We start from the raw sequence: 6,000 nt of genomic DNA, 5'->3' as shown, positions 1-6,000 counted from the left end.
TCCTGCAGTAATGATAAACCGAAATTCTTTTAGAAAACTCTACTTATCAACAATTCATCGCCGGCACTTTCTGGGGAACTGCTCATTAGTAGCATATCAACATGAGCTCCAGGTAACAACGCATGTCAGGTGAGTGGATGAACGTTGCGTGCGTTATAATTGTGCTGTGTTATATGCTCTATTGTTGCCCTCGTAGTAATCTTCACGCAGAATTGACTGTTGGTGTGCCTGTGCGTAATATCAGACTGACTTGGTCTGGACCTTTAAAATTGTTATTTTAACGCTATTTTAGGTTGTTCAATCGTTGTATGAAAGTTCTTAAAATGTTATGAAATCATTATTTTGACGTTTATTTGTAACGTTCCTGTAAAATTAGAAAAAAATGGCATTAAGAACAATGTATTAACGTTTCACTCGAACAAAGAAATAACGACATAAGAATGTTTAGCTGTTACCTGAGATGGGGGCTTAACACCTTAAAACGGCACATGGGCTATTAGAGACACTGTAATGAAGGGCTTAGGATTGGTTTCGACCACCTGGAGTTAATTAACGTGCATCGAAGGGAAGAAGGTGTTGGCTGACATCTGACAGCACACGCGGGTCTCTTGCGTTCCACCTCCATCGAAATGCGGCCGCCGCGGGTATCCACCATACACTTTAAACAGAAAGGAGCAAAAAAGGGGTAAGCTGTCCTCTAAAGCACTCTCTTTTATTTATAAAAGGGAGTGCGTTAGGGGACAGCTTATTCCCTTTTTACTCCCACGTAGGCATATTAAGGCGAAAGCCTTTAATGGCTCATTCTCCCGTCCGTCCGTCCGGCGTTACATCCAGCACCTGGGGTGGCTCATCGACGAGCGCAGCTGCCAAAAGGTGACGTCAACTTCGTCGACAGGTGGAGCTGCCGGCGCGGCGGCGTCGAGCGCTGCTCCGTCGCCTAGGGTGCCTCGATGCGCGCGCATCGGTGAGCGTCAGCTAGTGGAGGAGGATGGCCCCCAAGGGGTCCAGCGATTCCGCGCCAGGTGGCTCGTCGAAGTAGCGCGACAAAGGCTTTCGCCTAGCGCACTTCAGGCTGCCAAAGTGCCCCATAGCTTCTAATGTTTAGAGTGTGCCGTGGCTGGGACTTGATTCGGCCACCGTGGACTATGAAAGATGAGGAAAGGATGAAGCACGCTATTACTGGAAATGAAACAACACTCGCGCTGAGCTCGTTGTGTAGACGCGTTTGTGCGCATGCATGTGCGTGCGTGCGCACAGTGCAGTCACGTGCTTGCGAGATTTTCGCCATCTGCCGAGATTCAGCGGGAGTGGTCCAGACATCACAAGCAAAAAAAAAAAAGGAAGGACAACAACAAGGAAGCCGTCGAAATAAATTTGTGGGGGAAGCAGACGCCAGAGAAATGTCTCATCGCGACGCAGGTCATGCTGAAACATACATGCAAAATATGCAGGTGCAGATTGACATAAGTAAACGCGTTTACTTATGTCGATCCGCACATGCATGTATATTTGAGAAGGCGTTATTGAAATTTTAATGGAATAGCATGCTCTGCGCTATTCTGTTCCGCAGAGCACGCTATTCCGTTCCAGTCACGCTAGTCTGTCCAAACTGCAATAACGTTTTCCTTATCGGACATGAAGGAATATTATTTGAACACGAGAAAGTGCACTAGCATCACAGCCGCACATGCCACACCTGCCAGTTTCAATTAGGCAACGCGTGAAAAATGTTAGAAGTCAATATCATGCTCAATTTACTTTTATCCGCAACTGTACATACATAAAACAGCAGTTGGAACCGACCAAAACAGAATTCGAATCATTTAGTGTCCGATATAGGTTTCAGACAGTATTAATTTGGTTCCAAATGTGCTTTGACCAGTTCCAGTTGCCTCCACTTGATTTCAATTTGATCTCAATTGTTTTTGGCCCGTTCTAATCAGTCTGTTTTTAACTAGGGAGGCGAACAGGCGCAATGCTCTGCGCACGGTTTGCAGCTCCTCGCTGTCGTCGACTAGCCTTCTATGCGGTCGCAATACGCGCTGGATTCGCCTCCGCAAAGCCGTGCGCAAAGCAATGGCACGTGCGCTAACCGCTTCTGGCCAGTTCGTTGTAGCCACCAACCGCGCGCGTATACATGTAGCGGTTGCTGCTATTTTTGTACGCGCGCTGCTCCCGTTGGCGGTCCGGCGAGGTCTCCCTTTCGCGGTTTCCATTACTATTATTATTCCGAGCACTGCCGCCCAGCACGTATTCCGCGTACGCGTTAGACTCATACACACTCCGCTCATGCGCGCGCATACTGCCGCCTAGCATCACCTAGAAAAACGCCCCAAGCACGCACGCACGCACGCACAAACCACGGTCTACAGGGCATGCTGTTTGTGGCGGGTGAATTATTTCCTACGACCGCGCAGCAAGGAGTGTGGGACGGCAGACTTCAACTTTGTAGTTTTTATTACTCTTGTCTTGGCTTTCTCTTCTGTGTGCACTTTCTCCATCGCTTAGCTTTTCCTTGTGTCTGCCTACCCCCCCCCCCCCCCCCCCCTCCCCCCTTCCCCGCTTTTGCCTGGGCACTTTCTTTCTGCTTACCTTGCTCGCGCATTGCATGCGAATGGGGGAAAAGCTTGTTTGCGGAGTCGCGTGCTTTCATGAACTCAGATAGTCTCTTTTCCGTTTTCTTTGTTAAGAAGCTGGGATTTCACTAGTCGTCGGTGGTCGTAGAAAAACGCCCCGATCGCGACCTTGCTGCATGCCTCGCGCGTAAAGGCGGGTTAAACAGGTAATAGTAAAACGAAAGTGAAACGGCGAGGCCGAGATGCAGGCGGACAACGAATTTGTTTCCCGCAACGAGCCAAGTATACGTCTCGCAGATTTGTTCTCGATACACAACTCTGCCTGTTCGGGATAGTTTAACGTGGAGCTCGTGCGACAGATAGCTGTGCACCGTTTTGCACCGTATATATATATATATAGACGCCTGGCACGTGGCATCGTGAACGGGTGCCGTGATGAAGGACCGCTAGCTGCTCCCATGGTTGAAGTGGCGGTAAGGGGGTTAAATAAAGACGCAGTTTTTCGTCTCGCTCCTGCATGCATGGTTTGATAACATGACGGCTATGGTGAGTTGAAAGCAAGACGTTTATAGTTGAACCTCGTTATAACGAAGTTGAAGGGGCCCAGTGATTACTTCGTTATAGCCGTAACTCCGTTGTAGCCCGTGTTGGCCGAGCTTCCAAGGGAAATTGTCATTCCTTCATTATATTAATTATTTCGTTATAAACTGTTTCGTTATAACGAGGTTAGACTTGTAGGCTTTTCTTGTGTTGGGGCGCGAATTAACGGCAGGATGCCTTTTTACTTTTTCGAACAACTGTTTATTAATAAGGTTAAGTTAAGAGTAGTTATATGGGTGCGTACGGTCCAGCGTCCATCTTGCGTCCGGTTCTTCGTCTTCCTCCCCAGGGTTGCTGCTCGCCCCGTCGCCCAGGGTTGTTGTCGCACAACTGAGCTTTTCCCGCTGCCCGCGTTCACCGTGTGTCGGGAGGTTCGCTAACAGACTGTATATCTCATCTCGAAATAATGTAGCAGTCCTTCGTCATGCTGTTGCATATAGTTCGGCAACATATGGTGGTCATGCATGGTGACGTCAACGCACGGCAGCTAGATATGTTGCCACGCAGTAATACAGTAGTTGCTTTTCGCCGTGTTCCTACATGGTTAGATAACATAGCGGCTTTGGTGACGTCAATACAAAGCACATCCACTTATCTCGCTTATGTTATGAATGTTAACTGAAGGACGCTGTATGCTATAACTTCAGCGAGATAATTTCGCAATCGTGACTATTTACAAGGCCGCACAGATCAATCTCGTTCCCCACCAAAATGTAGAAGCAGATTTTTATAAGTTTTCTTCCGCCTGTCCCTCTTCTAAAGTTTGTATACTAACAGCAGCTTTAATTTTGGTCTTGGTGTACTTGGTATATTTCATCGCCTTCGAGCGGATTAATGTTCACCGAGTTTGGCGCGTTATCTGCTGCAGCTCGTGGTCGTCGTCCGGGTGAAATGACTTCATCACATATCAAGGTCACATGACAAATTGTTATCGGTCACACGACCCATTAAACCCCTTACACACGAGAAAGAAGCAACTAAGAGTCGATGCGGAAAGTCGGGGGCACCGCTTCACGGGGGCACCCCTTCAATTGCGTTTCGGTGGAGGCGAAAGGCACCTGTGTGCTAGCTGTGCGATGTCATTGCACTTTAACGATCCCCAGATGGTCGAAATTATTCCGGAGCTCTCCACTACGGCTCCTATGTTCTCTCTTTCTTCTTCCAATCCCTTCTATTCCCTTCCCTCACGGCGCGGTTGAAGTGTCCGCCTAGAAGTGAGATATGTATACGTTATTTCCTTTCTTCATTTTCATTTGATGGGAGCAGAGGGTAAGAACGGCCTTGTGATACTTTTTTTTAGCAAAGGGAATGGCTCAGTAACTGTCTCACTGCTAGGTGGACACATCAACCGCGGCCTGCAGGAAGGGATGAAGGAGGGAGTGAAAGAAAGAAAGAAAGAAAGAAAGAAAGAAAGAAAGAAAGAAAGAAAGAAAGAAAGAAAGAAAGAAAGAAAGAAGGAAAGAGGTGCCGTATGGTGGAGGGCTCCGGAATAATTTCGACCGCCTGGGGATCTTGAACGTGCGCTGACGTTGCACAGCACACGGACACCTTTGCGTTCCGCCTCCATCTAAACGCAACAGCCGCTGCTGGGTTTGAACACGGGTACTCCCGGTCAGTAGCCGAGCGCCCAAACCACTGAGCCATCGTGGCGCGGGTGGTGATTCTTACCAAGCCTTCCACAAACGGCAACTATTCCTTTCACCCTCTCCTTTATCCCTTCCCTGACGTCGGCGCAGTCAGGTGTCAACCGTGATTGAGATAACCACCCTTCCATACACTTTTTTATCAAACTGTGCCTGTGCGCGCTAGTGGGTTTACCCTCTTATCTTTGCTGGTGTGATTATTTGTGGGGAAATAGGGCATATAGCTCTCATAGCTGCCCCTTCTCGCTATCGCTCCTACCTGTACACTCTCTATGCCTGTCATCTACCTGTCCCTTTTATTTCCTAGCCGCCGCGGTGGCTCAGTGCTTATGATTCTCGGCTGCTCACCCGAAAGACATAGGGTTCGAGCTCGCCCGCTGTGGTCGCATTTCGATGGAGACGAAATGCTTATAGAGTCCCGTGTACTGTGCGAGGTCAGTGTACGTTAAAACTCCAGGTGGTCAAAATTAGCCGGAGCTCTCCACTACAGCGTACCTCATAGCCTGAGTCGCTTTCGGACGTTAGAGACGATAAAAGCGAAGCAAAATTTCTTGGTGCGATAGTAGTTATAGTGGCCATTCACTGAATTTAGCCGTTGTGTGTCTACACGTCTGCCTGAACACCATAAATGCAATATTCTCAATAAAATTAAGCTACACTTCGTTTCCGCAATGCCCTCGGCAGTGAAGCACGCCAGGCTACAGGACTGCCGCTAACTTTTAGTTAGCTTCAGCACTGCTGCTAGCTATGTGGCGTGGAAAACGAACACAGCTAGGAGACAAAAGGCCAACCTATATATATATATATATATATATATACCTTCCTGTACTTTTACGCTCACTTCTCAAAAGGAAAATCGATGAGTTCGATATATCCAATAATTCAAAAGTTTCAAGTTCGATATCCAATTTCCAAGTTCGTTATATCTGGGCTAGTCTATTCCTTCCGTTTTTTTTTTACTTTGTAATAAATCACCACTATATACTACTACACTGCTATTTCTCGTCTCCGCACGCTTAGGTCGGTCGGCAATGGCCACAGCTCCTCCCTCCGTACCCACACCTGCTGCATAGTCATGACACATTTTGTCCTTACGTGTCGTGGAGTGAACACGTCAGCGCGCTGTAGCGAAATGTGCACGCATAAATATACATGCATATCCGGGAGCATACGCGACCTGC

This window comes from Amblyomma mixtum, chromosome 2, assembly GCF_055824585.1.
Source record: "Amblyomma mixtum isolate Tamu chromosome 2, ASM5582458v1, whole genome shotgun sequence".
NCBI classification, from domain to species: domain Eukaryota; kingdom Metazoa; phylum Arthropoda; class Arachnida; order Ixodida; family Ixodidae; genus Amblyomma; species Amblyomma mixtum.
The sequence above is the reverse complement of the archived record's forward strand: the minus strand, read 5'-3'. Positions refer to the sequence as shown.